Raw genomic sequence first — 16,206 nt, 5'->3', positions numbered from 1 at the left:
ATTTCACAAAAGAGGGACCATTTATGAAGTTTTTTGATATTTAAAAAAATATAAATATATAATAAAGGGTCCCCCCCCCCACACACACACACACACACTCTCTCTCTCTCTCTCTCTCTCTCACACATCAAACTGAAGAACATATATCACTCTATTCTGAAACCTCAATCGGACCAACATAGACATACACATACATTGATGATTCACTCTCCCTCCCTTTCACATACACACATTAATGATTCATTCTATCTAGTTCAATCGATGGATTAGGATCTAGCTCCACCTTTAAAGTCGTCACTATCACAACCAGATTTGGCCTTCCATTAAGACCCTGTTCTGTGAAAGAAATACCCAGCTCCCATTTATATGAAAAAAAAGTATCGACATCTTAAATACATCAAGAAAATACATAACAGAAGAAGAAATTAAAGCATGTATCCCCCTTTTATCCCTCTAATTGAATCGCATACAGCCACCCCCCAAATCAATACAAGAAACATATAACAGGCAGTTGCAATTCAAAGGGATCAGTTCACAATGTTTACAAATTCAATCTTTGAAGGAAACAAGTTATGCGATTACACTTGCTAGAAATCAAACGAACTCTTTCCACAATCCCAAAATAGGAAATCCAGGTAAAGCAAAGGTGCAATTGCAGGTATAGAAATCGGAATCGGAATGGAACATTATTCATTCTTCTACTCATGTTCTTGATCATTTTTCGTGCAACAACCAGACAAGAAGTCGATCAAGAAAAAGAAGATGAAACCGATTGCAACAAAGAAGAACACGAATCGAGACTAGTCGTTCTTTTCTAGAAATCGAACGGAAACAACAAAGATCTTTTGAAATCAACCAACAGTTTCGATCAAGAAAACATAATCAGATGTGGAGGATTTGTTCTCGTCTTCAAAGCCACCCTCGCAGACGGCCGTAAAGTCCCCATTAAATGGTTGTCCAGCGACACTGGTCAAGTCGATCGCGAATTCCAAGCGGAAGTGGAAACCCTCTTGCTTCTATGAAAGAATCGAGAGATGTTAAGAGAGGGCCGACAACATACTGTAACTTGTAGTTTGAATTGGAGATGTATGGTTTAAGCGATTCGACTCCTGAAAGAAGAGAACGCAGGTCATCGAAAGCCATTATGAAGTTCTGATAATGAACCTTGCAGACTTCTTTGATCTCAACCTCTTTGGATCTGCAGAAATGACGGAGGTGGTGGAGTCGGGTTTCGGGGTTACCCGAGGCGAAGGTTTTGATGATGAAAGGGGATAAGTCTTCTTCGTTTGATATGGCGGAAGATGAGTTCGTCGACGAAGTGAAGATCCAGTTTAAGATGGGTTCTTTTGAGAGAGAGAGAGAGAGAGAGAGAGAGAGGGTGGGACCCTTTATTAAATAATTATATTTTTTTAAATAACAAAAAACTTCATAAATGGTCCCTCTTTTGTGAAATAACGGAAATACCCTTCACTTAACGGCCAAAAGCTAACGGAGTTAGCGAAAAGGACCATTTGTTAAAAGTTTGAAACCACAGGGACCATCTGTGAGGTTTTTTGAACTTAGGGACTAAACTTGATATTTTCGAAAACCACAGGGACCATTTTTGAAGTTTTGTCTTAAAAATATGTTACAAACTTACAACAATTTAAAAGTCTGAATCAATCGAAACTGAAAATATAGAATAATGATTATTAATGAAAATCATTTCGTCTTGTCGAAAGATCTAGAACAATTATATATCTGCAGGGTGAGTACGTAGTTGCTAAGTGACATTATCACCGTAAAAATTGTAACGACTTAAAGGTGGATAGAGTCCTAATTCGATCCCTTTCGACTAAAGTTGATAACCGATTGATCTGTATTGGGTTCAGGTTCAATATATTTATTAATTGGGTCGAAGATTTCAACTTAATCCGCCTTTTTTATTTAAATAAGTTGATATTTGTAACCCAACATTTTCAGATAAATGTATTGTTACCATATGGACATGTTTATGTATTTTTCAATCCAATCTATTAACTAAATGAGTTAAACTTGGGTAAAACATTTAAAATCAAAAAGTAAATAAAGTAACTAAAAATTACAGCACTTAAATTAGTTCAAAACTTGAATAAACTTTCAAAAATGACAAAAGCACAATCCAAATTCATAAATACATATACATTGTTTAAAAATTATTAAAACTGTTTAATTTTGAAATGATTTTGAAAAATGACTGGTGTTGTCGGCGTAAAAACAAGATGAGAATTATGATCGTATTTTTTAAACATAAATAATAATACAACAATGTAATTTATAAATTTATACTTAAAATATATATTAAAATTAAATGAGTTGGCGGGTTGAAAACAATGTGATAGTTTTACCAAATCCAACATATTTAATGAAATGAGTTATACCGGTTGACCCTTTAACTTAAATGGGTTGAAAATTTCAATCTAACCTATTAATTTTTGGTTGGATTGACAGGTTATATCGATTTTTCTCGAATCTACTTTCAACTTATGCACTTATAATCTCATTACCACATCAATTTTTCATTGTCTTTTCACTTCCATTCCTCTCTTCCCACAACATATAGAATTAAGTGAATCCTCGTGCGTTACGCGATATTATATTTATATAGTTACAAGAATATTTTTTAATAATTTGTAATTCAATATTTATACATGAAAATCAACCAAACAAACCTATAATTGACCAATAATATTTATTAATTCCCATAGTTTTAAATAAGTAGTTATGTCTACCATTAATTGAATTTTTTGTAGACCGTTTTAGGTTGTATAAATTGTATATATCAAACGTACATTAATTTCTTTATATAACAAATAATAAATTGTAAGAAAAAATACTACAACTTTTGGTTATTTTATACACCATTTTAAGTTGTGTAAATTTTATATCAAACATATGATGCTTTTTATATATAAAGAATAATATATATCACACGAAAAAATTATTATAACTTTTAATAACATAAACACACTACAATATCTACTATAAAATTTATATCAAAAAGAACTTACTAAGCATTTATAAATCATACAAAAAGAATAGATAGAAATTAACATACATTTGATATATAGAAACACTATTATCCAAAAAAAAGTTTTGCATTACAATAACCATTGATGTGTCAAAACTCATTTTTTTCAACCCTTCGTATTTGAATCATAAATCGCTTTAAACACATGATTTTTTGTGACCAAAACTTACTTATATATTACTAAAATAGCTACAATGTCTATATATAAGAGGAAAATTATAAAAAGACAATACTAATTAATTACGATAAGTTAAAAAACTCAAGAGTTGTAGTGATAAATTAATTAGTTATAATTTGAAATCATAATGACCCTCGTTTAGTTTCTTGCTAGCGGGGGTCTTCTTTATAAAAATCTCGGCCGTTTCCAAAAAATAATTTGAAATCATAACTAAACATAAATTCGAAAACACTTAAGCTGTAGTGAGAGTATTAAATGAATTTTGTGTTAGTAAATTTACCTGTATTATAATAGAGTTTAGATGTTGGAATATAAAATGGAATTTGGAGTGCCAGTAATAGTAAATGACATAACTATCATTATTGATTTACATAAACTATTATTTATTTTTTAATTATATATCTTGTCGAAATATATAACTACATAATTAAATTAACGATACTATAAATTGTAATTCAATATTTATACATGAAAATCAGCAAAACAAACATATAGTTAACCAATAATATTTATTAATTGTCATAGTTTTAAATAATTGGTTATGTCTACCGTTAATTGATTATTTTATAAACCATTTTAAGTTGTATAAATTGTATATCAAAAGTATGTTAATTTCTTTATAAAACAAATAATAAATTGTATTAAAAAAATAAATACTACAACTTTTGGTTATTGTATACATCATTTTAAGTTGTCTAAATTTTATATCAAACATATGATGTTTTTATATATAAATAATAATGTATAGCATGAAAAAATACTATAACTTTTAAAAACATAAAAACACTACAACATCTACTATAAAAAATTTAACAAAAAGAACTTATTAAGCACTTATAAATCATACAAAAAGAATATATAGAAATCAACATATATTTGATATATAGAAACATTATTATCCAAACAAAAGTTTGCATTACAATAACCATTGATGCGTAAAAACTTATTTTTTTTAACCCTTCATATTTGAATAACAAATCACTTTAAACACGTGATTTTTTTATGAAAAAAACTTATTTATATATTACTAAAATAGCTACAATGTGTATACATATTTGGAAAATAAAAAGACATTACCAATTAATAACCATGAGTTAAAAAACTCAAGAATTGTAGTGACTAACTAATTACATTTAATTTGAAATCATAACTACATATAAATTAGAAAAACACTTGAGTTGTAGTAGAAGTTTCAAATCAATTTTTTGCTAATAAATTTACCTCTATTATAATGAAGTTTGGATGTTGAAATATAAAATGGAATTTGGAGTGCCAGTAATGGTAAATGACATAACTGCTCTTGTTGATTTTCATAAATTATTATTTATTTTAGAATTATATATCTTGTCGAAAAATATAACGTCATAATTAAATAAATGACACTATAATTCTTTATAATAACTTTATTAATAGAATCCAACGATATACATTAAACCTAAAATTGCATAAAAAATCGATGTTATGCCATACAAAATTGGCACATTACTTGTATCATTTTTACATACTAAAATTAAACACATATTTGAATAAATGAATTTAGAAGTTATATATATATATATATATATATATATATATATATATATATATATATATATATATATATATATATATATAAAAGAGAACTTTTAAGTTGCATTAGTTAAAAAATGGGGTTTCAAATGAATGTGGTTTGAGTAAGTTAAAAAATGGGGTTTCAAATGAATGAGATTCAAGAAAAAAATGCTAGCTTTATAAGTATGTATGATATATATATATATATATATATATATATATATATATATATATATATATATATATATATATATATATATATATATATATAGGTTTCATCCTTCATATTCCTTCCAACCCATATAATTTTTAATTTTAAAATAAATACAGATGGACTAAAAACATGCAAAACTAATTCACATAATACAAAACTAATTCAGAAAATATAAAAGTAATTCGATTTTCGAAAAACATTATCGATTATAGGGTTACAATTACGATTCATCGGACACCAAGTTCTCTAAATGGTATGATGATTTCTTCTACTTTAGGGTTACAGTTTGTTCAACGTTTATTTTTGGATTTTAAAATGTTCATGCATAGTTGATTTCAATAATCATCAAGGAAGATTGCCCAATTGTTATGAACTATTACCTCCCGTTCATGGTTCTATTTCAATAAAAATTACCCATGTCAATTGCTAAAAGTTAATAACAATGTCAATAAATCAGAAATGTTAAGTTATGAACATTTAATATTCAAATGCAATTTTATGTAAATATGAACATTGTTCATAAAGAGGCAATTACAATAGTATATAACTTGATATTATTCATAACTGAACATTCATCATACATATATGTTCATGAATTTTTTTAATATGAACATTATTCATACAAAGGCAATTCCAATTGTTCATAACTGATCAATGTTCATAACCGAACATTGGTCATATGTTTCATGAAATTGCCAATGTATATGGTTATTTATGTGGTATTTCTTTCAGGAACATAAGTATGTGTTGAACTTTAAAAATACATATATGTTAAGAACTAAACATACCCATACATTCATTTCTGAACAAAATTTAATGTTCATAATTGTACATACATATTTCTCTTTAATGTTCATAATTGTACATACATATTTCTTTATTTCACTTGACCATGAGGTTAATAAAAGTAATTATCATCCCTTCACTCATTGTAGTATTCATAACTAAATCAAAATATTATATGTTTACATATAATTACGTGTGTATAGAAACTAAAGACAGAGGATATGCTAAAACTATAGGTTCTTATGCCCTCTCCGCTCTCATGATCTTGCCTTTTTGTTGCTTGATTTATGTTTTTATAAGTTTCTTCACCTTACGAATTATTTGGTATATGTCTTAAGGATTAAGAACAACTTATATACAAGTGAAGGCTAACATGTTTTAGTGGTTACTCTTTCTTGCTGGATACCTCTAGAGAGCTTCTCCTTTGGAGATTCATGCATCACTTCATCAACTTCCATATACTGTGAGAATCAAAGACTTCAAAGGTTGTAATATTTTCTTTTCTATGGTTGATTTAATTTTTCCAATATTACAAAATGATCATTGGTGGGTTAAAATGGTTTTATGTTTATTTCAAATCATAAATTACTTACGTTGCTAATCACGTAGTTTTAACTCTATAATTAGACTATTTTTGAATAAAACCCAATAATTGGCATCAGAGCTATTTTGTGCAAGATTGGTTAGATTATTAGATTATTTGGTATAATCTTTGTTTTTAGAAAACATGCATGGATGGTTTTCTTTTTGTAAGAAAATCCACATGATGCCACTTTGAGCTTGCCTCAAGAGGACCTAGCACATAGGTTTGAGTTAGATAAAATGATTTATATTCTATTGGCTTTGACAAATGAATCCATCATTTATGCCAAATTATGCTCAAGACTAGGTATATGATTATGTTATGAACATATCATAAGATACCAATTAAATGCATGGGGAAGTTATTAGATGACTGTAAGGATATTCTAAGAGTACTTAAGAAGAAGTAAGATAATATACATGAGATAATTAGTTTACACGAAGATCTTTATGTAAAGAGCTACACAAGACGTTGACTTCAAAACAGATAGATATAATTATAAATTATAATTGGATTATGACTTCATTATGGATGAAGAGTAAGTGTTGTTGGAATGAGGTACACGTAAAACATAATAGCACAATCTACTACAAAATAAGAATACACTACTACTTCAGAAGATCCAATCAAATATGATTGGATGAATGAGTTCATTGAAAAACTAAGTTGAGTCCTTCCATTCAAGGATCACATAGAAATCTTTTGTGAGTTGAAGAGTATACTTAATCAAGCTAAGAGACTCTAAATCACATTAGAACACTAATCATATTCTTCGAGATATTTAACTATACTTAGAATAAAGTCAACTATGGAGATGATCGTATTCGTAGAATTCACATAAATAGAATTTAGTCATACCCATTAATAAGTTCATTCCTTTAAACTAAGAATGAAAGTTCAAGCTTGAGTCATAGGACTTTGTTATTCTAGAAATGGGATTTGATTTGTATTTAGTATTTGGATATCAGAACATTATGACCAAAACTATAATATTGTTTAGATATATTGAGATACTTGTTGTATTCTAACATGTTTAATCCATGAATAATATAATTATTCTAAAAGTTCATTGTCGGTCATAATTGTGGGAGCAATTATGAAGTAAGACTAATATGAATTGGATTGGTTGACTCTCATAAGATGAAAGTAGGCAATAGGTTGTAACCAAGATTCATAGGTCTTGTTAGAGAACAAGTACTATACATGACTCGCATCAAGATCACTTCATGGATCGCTATCATGACTGATGCTTTATAAAATGTATTGTCTTTGTATCCTTAATACCTGAGATACATAGTGGGACTTAAGTGTATGGAGTGTTATACTTTGATATGGTTAAATGCTAATCTTTAAACATGTAATTATAAAGGTTATTAGCAGGTGTGGTATGAACTATACAAGAGGCTTATGCAGTCAAGATGGGATTTGTTCCTCTTATGTTTTTAGAGCTAGACATCTAACGTGTATTACTTAAAGTCGAACACCAAGTCAGATTAATTGTGATCCAAGTACCATGTTCAATAGGATGTCTGTAACAAAGCGATAACAGATAAACTTATATTATACATCAATTGTAGCTTTAAGCTTTTGGGAATTAGATGTTGATGAATGACATTCTATGTCATGTGTTATTGGGGCGGTGAAATGTTGTTAGACTTTCACCACTGTTTATTTCAATCTATGATGAGTCTTGTGCAAGTGGAAGATTAAAATATCTTTATTCCTAAGTGTCATTATAGAATGATATTTTCTAATGACATATGAGCCTATCAGGTCACACCTTAGAGCAAGTTACTACTATTGATTATTTATTAAAGTAATTTGATTATTAGTAAATAAAATCAACACTTGTATTTCACTGTAGAATTATTATTTTATGAAAATAATATTTTAAAAACTAATTGGGTAATTATTATTTCTAGGAAAGAATAATAAAAGAGAAGAAAAACTAGTTATATTCATATAGTATGAATATATAAGGTATGCACAAACTAAATGGACACTTTGAGTAATCATCTAGTTGGCATGTAACAATCTAGTTGTGATATTAAGTGAAAGAACTCAAAATTTATGACTTCCTTGTCAAAAAACATAAGTACCCTTCAAGAGGGTTAACATTGCTTGTGATCTTATTTCTTAAATCTTACACTTGATGTTAAAGACCATGCTTTGACTTATGGAAGGTATGATACTTTAGTACAAATTTCCAAGTATATAAAGAAGAGTATGACACAAAAACTAGCTAGTTTTTTCATCTCCTTTTCTCTCTTTTGGGGCAGCCAAAACCATGGGTTTCTATGCTCTCTCCCCTCTCATGATATTGCTTTTTTTTTCTTGATTTATGTTCTTATAAGTTTCCTCTTCTTAAGACTTATTTGGTATATGTCTTAAGGCATATGAAAAACTTATATACAAGTGAATACTAGCATGTTTTAGTGGTTTACTCTTGCTTGGTGGATACCTTTAAAGAACTTATACGTTGGAGCTCTATGCATTACTTCATCAACTTCCATCTCCCATGAGAATCAAAGATTTCAGAGGTTGTAATCTTTTCCTTTATATGGTTGAATTAATATTTCCATGATTTCAAAATGATAATTGGTTGGTTAAAATGGTTTTAGGTTTATTTAAATCTTAAAATGCTTCCATTGCTAATCACGTAGTTTTGACTTTATAATTAGACTATTTTTGAATAAAACCCAACATGAATAACCCTAAAAAGATATTACAAGTGTAGCCAAAATTATCATGTATTAGAACATATCTAAGAAGTTGTGATTCCCCTACTTAAACACCCGATTGATGTTGTGGTGTACAAGGTGGAGTCAACTACGAGACAATTTTTAAATTTGTTAGATGATCTGGAAAATCTAGAATCATTTACTAACCACCATGATCACATCAGAAAGCGTTAATGGTCTTACCGATCTTATTTTCCAATTCATTATGGAAGGCTTTAAACATTTTAAAGGCTTTATGTTTATCTGAAATCAGATAGACATAACTATATCTACTAAACGGCACACACATTTATATATATTAGTCCAAACATGTCTTCATCACTCTCTATAAGACCGAATAAGGGATATTTTTTTATATTTCCATATAAACATGATACATTCATTAAATTCTCAAAAACCAACTTATTTTGGTGCATTGGGATCCGAATATCGAGAAATTTCTAAAGAACGTGTTGTTAGATAGAGTTTACATCAAGGATTCCAAAAAAACGAACATATTAATTTTTCGAGTTACAGAACTCCCTGAAATCGCATTTAAAGTTTCGTGTCTAAATGACCCATAAAACTCAATTTTTCGACTTTTGCAAATATTTTCACTAAAAATATTTTGAGTACGAAATTAAATATTAGGCCACAACCTTAGTCCAAAAACGCTCTTGAAATTTTCATCGGAGGTGTGCAAGTGCCTCAATGGATAGATTTGGTTTTACGCGATTAATGAAAATCAGTGTTTTACTGTCTGTTTTCTTAAAACTATCGTATCCTTTGCATACGAACTCCATTTTTGACGTTTTTTTATATTTTCAGAAACAGTGGAACATGTACTATAAGTTTTTAATGTTTTCTTTGCTCAAAACTTCTTAATACGAATTTTTAGTTTTTCAGACGCATTACCCAGTGTTGCAGTTTGAGCTGTGTGATTCGTTTGACAGTTTACACATTTGGAAGTAAGGTATCATTGCATATCTTATAATATTTGAAAAGAACTCGTTTATTTTACATTATATGCACTAAAACTGAATGAGTTGAATTACAAAAAGATTTACTACAATTTAGTCGTTCGTAGTCTGTGACCTAAATTCTAGGATGTCACATTACCTCCCCGTTAAGGGAATTTCGTTTCGTAATTATTAAGTTCTGGGTTAATTTGTACTTTCATTATGTCATTCCACTAGTGCAGGGGGCATCACTTAACAAATGAGGATACTTCTATTTCATTTGATCCTCGTGTTCCCAAGTAAACTTCGGCCCTCTACGAGAGTTCCATCATACTTTTACTATAGGGATGCGACTTTGCTTGAGTATTTTGATCTCCCGATCCATGATCTGCACTGGTTCATCAACGAAGTGAAGCTTAGTGTTGAATTGGATATCATCGAGTGGAATGACGAGGTTCTCGTCAGATAGGCACTTCTTGAGATTACATACATAGAAGGTATTGTGAACTTTGTTGAGTTCTTGAGGTAATTTGAGCTTGTAAGCCACCAGACCAACCCTTGCCAAGATTTCGAAAGGTCCGATGTAACGGGGGTTTAGTTTACCTATTTTCCCAAATCTGATGACACCCTTCCACGGAGCAACCTTTAGCAGGACACGGTCTTTGAATTCCAATGGTTTACGTCTGATGTCAGGATAGCTCTTTTGTCGACTACGTGCGACTTTTAATTGTTCCTTTATTTGAACGATCTTCATTGTCGTTTCATGAACGATCTCGGGACTAGTGAGTAGAGTGTCTCCAGCATGCTTTTTAGCTAGTTGAGTATCTCCAACTTCTGCCCATCATATTGGAGAATGCATCTGTTCCCGTACAAGGTCCCGAATGGAGTGACCTTTATGTTAGTGTGATAGTTATTGTTATATGAAAACTCTAATAACGGGAAGTGAGTACCCCATGCATTAACGAAGTCTATCGCACAGGCGTGGAACATGTTTTCTAAGGTTTGTATCGTCCTTTCACTTTGTTCATCCATTTGAGGGTGATATGAAGTACTCATCACTATTTTGGTTTCTAGGGTGGTGTAGTTTGTCCTATTTGGCTTGATGTGTATGCAATGAATTTATTTTGTTGCATCAATATGCATCATAACCCTTTGTGAGAGGTCGCAGAATACTACAAAGTATTATGTTACCTCTGGAAAAGACAAAATTGGTGCATCGCACAACAATTGTTTCAATTTCTGGAAGGCAGACTCTTGTCTATCTCCCCAATCAAACTTTTTGTCTTTCTGGGTTACTGCAGTGAAAGTGTTGGCTATTTTGGAGAAGTTCTCGATGAATCTCTGATAATAGCCTACAAACCTTAGGAATTGGCGTATTTCGGTTGGATTCGTTGGTGCTTTCCAATCCTTAACCATTCTGATCTTTGCAAGATCGACATGAATCCCTTTTAATACTGACCACATGGCCAAGGAAATGTACTTCGTTAATCCAAAACTCACATTTCGAAAACTTTGCATAAAGTTTCTCTTTTCTTAATAGTTCCAGAATTAAACGCAAGTTTCGACCATGTTATTCCTTGGTTCGTGAATATATCAATATTTCGTCAATGCAGACAATCACGAATTTATCCAAGTAGGGTTTACACACCCGATTCATAAGGTCCTTGAATACGTCTGGTGCGTTGGTCAGTCCAAATGGCATAACTATAAACTCGTAGTGTAACACTCTAAATTTTCAAACAATTTTTTTTTTCATTTTTAAATCACATAAAATCAGTATCACATTTACTCAAAACCCTAATGTATCAAATGTCAAAAACATAATTTAACAAAACAACTTATAATATCCCAGAATCCTCATCATAGTCTTGAACAGGTGTGTACAATCAAGCCCCGCGATCCTGAGAAGTACCTGAAACACATAACACACAACACGGTAAGCACGAAGCTTAGTGATTTCCCCAAAATACCACACACAATAGTTAGCCTCTCATGGCTATATCTCAATCAGGACCCTCCGTTCATGTGTCTCAGTGAAGACCCTCCGGTCTCACAACTCGGGTTGGACCCTCCAGTCCTAACCAATAAAGCACAAGATAATATACACCATAAATCACATAGACTAATGCATGATATGACATACTCAATGTAAGCACATAAGACCCTCCGGTCGCACCGTATTACCACTCAGGTAAGTATAGTGAGAATACTCACCTCGGAAGTAAGCAAGTAGATCTAGTACCCCACAAACAGTCTAGACTCCGCCTACATAATATAATTATCTCTAATAAGCAATTTATAATAACCACTCCGAGATGCTAAGCTAACTCCTCCACTAAATCTCAAAAGGGTGAAAAGACCATTTTACCCCCATAATGATCTCCAAGGTCCACAGTTGACCAACCCTAACAGTTAACGAAGGTCAACGCTCAAGTCAACAGTCCATGTTGACTGAACTTGTCGAGTGCACCTATGCATCTCGTCGAGTTCCTCTTGTTCTCAGAAAATCGGGAAAACTCCAACTCAACTCGTCGAGTTGTAGCGCGTTCAGTCATCGGGGAAAACCCTAGCTGACTCGTCGAGTTGGCTCATGCACTCGCCGAGTCCATCTAGACCATTTCTCATTCAGATGATTCTAAGCAGAAATAATGTACCAAACTCTAGATCTAGCCTCCCAATGCTGAAATACCACGTAAAGCTGCAAGCTTTACGTTCATGCATGGCATCTAGGGCTCGAAATGCCAAAACAAGCTCTATATAGGGTTTAATGCATAAAAAATTGCCACCAGCTTGATAAAGCCTGGATCTTTGGGCTCAACGGACTACATATGGTCCAAATCTGAAGTCTCAACTCCATGGCAAGCTCACAACACTCTAGGACTCAAAGAAGAATGGAAAAAGACCCTAAACTCCCTATAAACAAGATCTAACCAAAGAATGAGCAAGGTGGTAGCTTTTTACCTTCAAACAGAAGCTATAAATGAAAGAACACCGGATCCAAGAGCTCCCTCTCGTCCTAAGCCTTTTTCTCCTCAATCTTCCTTAAAAAATGCACTAAAATATGAAGTATTAGCCTCTCTCACACAAGGATATAGCTCGATTAAAGTTTCTCACAGAGTGTTAGTGTGATAAAGGAGGTGGAAATGAAGGCTTAAGGTCCTTTAAATAGGACACAAACCCTGAAAATTAGGGTTTTCTCACTCAACACCTACTCGTCGAGTAGACTCTAAAAATCACGCGGCCATTAGCTCCTCTACTCGACGAGTTAGGCATCCAACTCGTCGATTTGCTCTGACATCATGAATGTAAATTAATTTAATATTATACCTGGGAGTCAGGATGTTACACGTAGTGACCATATCTAGTTCGAAATGCCGTCTTTGGAATATCAGCTTCTTGAACTCTAAGTTGATGGTAGCCAGAGCTTAGGTCAATCTTCGAGTAGTAGCAGGATCCTTACAGTTGGTCAAACAGGTCATCAATCCTCGGGAGTGGATATCGGTTTTTGATGGTGAGTTTGTTCAACTCTCGATAGTCGATGCACATCCTGAATGATCCATCATTCTTTTTGACAAATAATACCGGGGCTCCCCATAGAGAAAATCTTGGCTAGATAAAACCTTGGTCAAGAAGTTCTTGAAGTTGACTGGATAGTTCTTGCATTTCCGATAGGGCCAGACTATAAGGAGATTGTGCCATTGGTGTTGCACCCGGAATTAGGTCGATTCAAAATTTGACCTATCTAACTGGAGGTACTCCAGGTAGATCTTCTAGATATACGTCCGGGTAATCGCACACTTGCGGTATGTGTTTGATTTCCTTACCCTTTTCTTGCATATCCACCAAGTGGGCCAAAAAAGTGAAGCATCTCTTCTGTAAACACTTTCTCACCTTCATGAAAGAGATGATTCTTAGATTCTTTCATAAATTATCTTCGTATATCATGAGGTCTTCATTGTTAGGTAAAGGTATTCAAATGGCTTTTTCATATCATTAAACCTCCGTTTGATGTGGTGTGACCAATCTATTTTGATGATCACATCGAACTTTCAATGTCATAGGCATTAGGTTGACATGAAAGATGTGGTTATTCATGGTAAGAAGGCCATTTGTGAGTATTTCTAAAATGTTTTCTAATTGTTCTGATTGCCATTTCTATTATGTAAGTTTTATTGAGTTTGCAAAATTTATGTTTCATCGTGTTTCTAGAACTATGGTTAATAAAGCTTATATTGTTATCTGTATCAAATCATACGGAAGCATAAATATTGTTGATATGAAAGGTACCAGTAACCACAGTTGGGTCCTGGTGAGCATCTTCTGCATCAATCACTATGTTCTTCCTTTGCCACCCTGATTCTTCAGCTTAGGGAAATCCTTCTTGAAGTGTCCCGGTTGGTTGCATTTGAATTAGTTACACATTTTTCTTACATCAGTGGTTGATATCTTTCTGTAGAACTTAGTGGTGTGACTTCTTAAGTTACAGTTGTTGCAAACCATGCAATTCCTAAATTGGTAAAAATTACACTTGGTACAATGCGGTAAATTCCCAAAGTAGGACTTAGACGGATAGGGGTGTTTGTGTTTGCATTGTAGTCAGTTATATTTTCCGATTTGGGCTTGAGGAGTTTGAAGTTCCTTTTGGACTCCTCGTGGTACTTCTGTTTCGTACCCTCCATTCGGTTCTGTTTCGTCTGTTGGGTTGTGGTACTCAGATGGAGATATTGTTCAGTCAAATGGTATGCCAATTGTTTAGCACTATCAAAGGTAGTGGGTCTGAATACAGCAACTAGACCTTGAATTGGGGGAGTTATCCCCCAAATGTACCTTTCAATCTTTTTGTATTCCGAGTTTACTATACTCGGGCAGAGGTTGGCGAGGTAGTTAAACCGGGAGGTGTAAGTAGTCGCCTATGACTCTATCATAGTAAGGTTCAACAATTCTTGTTCTAGAGCCTGAATTTCTTGGCAAGGACAATACTACTCGATCAACATATATTTCAAGGCTTCCAAAGTAATGGCACAGGCTGCATCGATTCCTATAGACTTGGTATGGTTATTGCACAAAGTCAGGTCAGAATCCATTAGCGTACAAGTGGCATACTTAACACGGTAGTCATTAGTGCGAGAGCTGATGTGAAACAATGCCTACATCAATTATATCCTACATGATAGACCAATGGCTCCTTCCGTACCGAAGAATGATTGAGGTTTGATAGGCTAAGAAATACTTGTATGAACATGATTTGGGGATGTTTTTTGTTAAAGACTGGAATATCGCCACTATTTCCACTGTTCACGGAAGATTCGTTCCGGGCGACCTCATACATAGCTAAAGTTATGGAAATCCCTTGTGCGATCAGGGTTTGCATTAGTGCTGAGTCCATTCGAAATGATGGTGGTGGGTGAACTCGCGAATTCCTTCGAGGGGCCTTTATCCTAAACGTTTAGAAAGACACACTTAAATTGTTTTATATTACTTAATCATAAACAAGTACGTAGGAGTTGTATTGTATGATAGTGTGTTAGTATAATTTGTTTTTAGCTCCTATAGGTTTCCAAATTATAGATTGAGATTGATTTCTGAAATCCTACCGATTTCCAAACGCCAGGGGAAAGGTGATTGATTCGGAAATCCTCCAAATTTATAAATGATAGGGAGGGAATTGAAATCTTTTCAATTTCAAATAATAAACAGAATTGAAATCTTTATCATCTTTGGAAGAGAGAAGTTTGGAGACTATTAAATGGTTGAGTGGGAACTTATAAGTTTCTCTACTACGAAGGTAGCAAAGCTATCGGTTCTTCTGATTTAGGCAAACTAGGAAAATCTGAACGTTATCCCAGATTTTTAAATATTTTTATGATTTAAAATGTATACGTTGTTTTGGGGTTGATATAAGGTTTCTAAGGTACTAGGTATCTACATAAAATCTTGAGAACATTCTTCAATCTCTAAAACTTTCAACCGTTGTAGTCTGTCAAACTCTTTGCTCAAGGTTGGTTGTGCATCGTCCCGGCCATAAATAACATTGGCGCGCGTTCCAGGTTTATTTTTGGTATAGCTTATGTACAGTACTAACCTAAATTGAGGCGTCTGACCTAAAGGTTTGAGTTGGTAGTTTTAGTTGAAGGGATGTTTAGAATTTTATTAAGTGTTCTCATCG

This window comes from Lactuca virosa, chromosome 6, assembly GCF_052849685.1.
Source record: "Lactuca virosa cultivar CGN04683 chromosome 6, Lactuca_virosa_CGN04683_v6, whole genome shotgun sequence".
NCBI classification, from domain to species: Eukaryota; Viridiplantae; Streptophyta; class Magnoliopsida; order Asterales; family Asteraceae; genus Lactuca; species Lactuca virosa.
Note: the sequence above shows the minus strand (reverse complement) of the source record.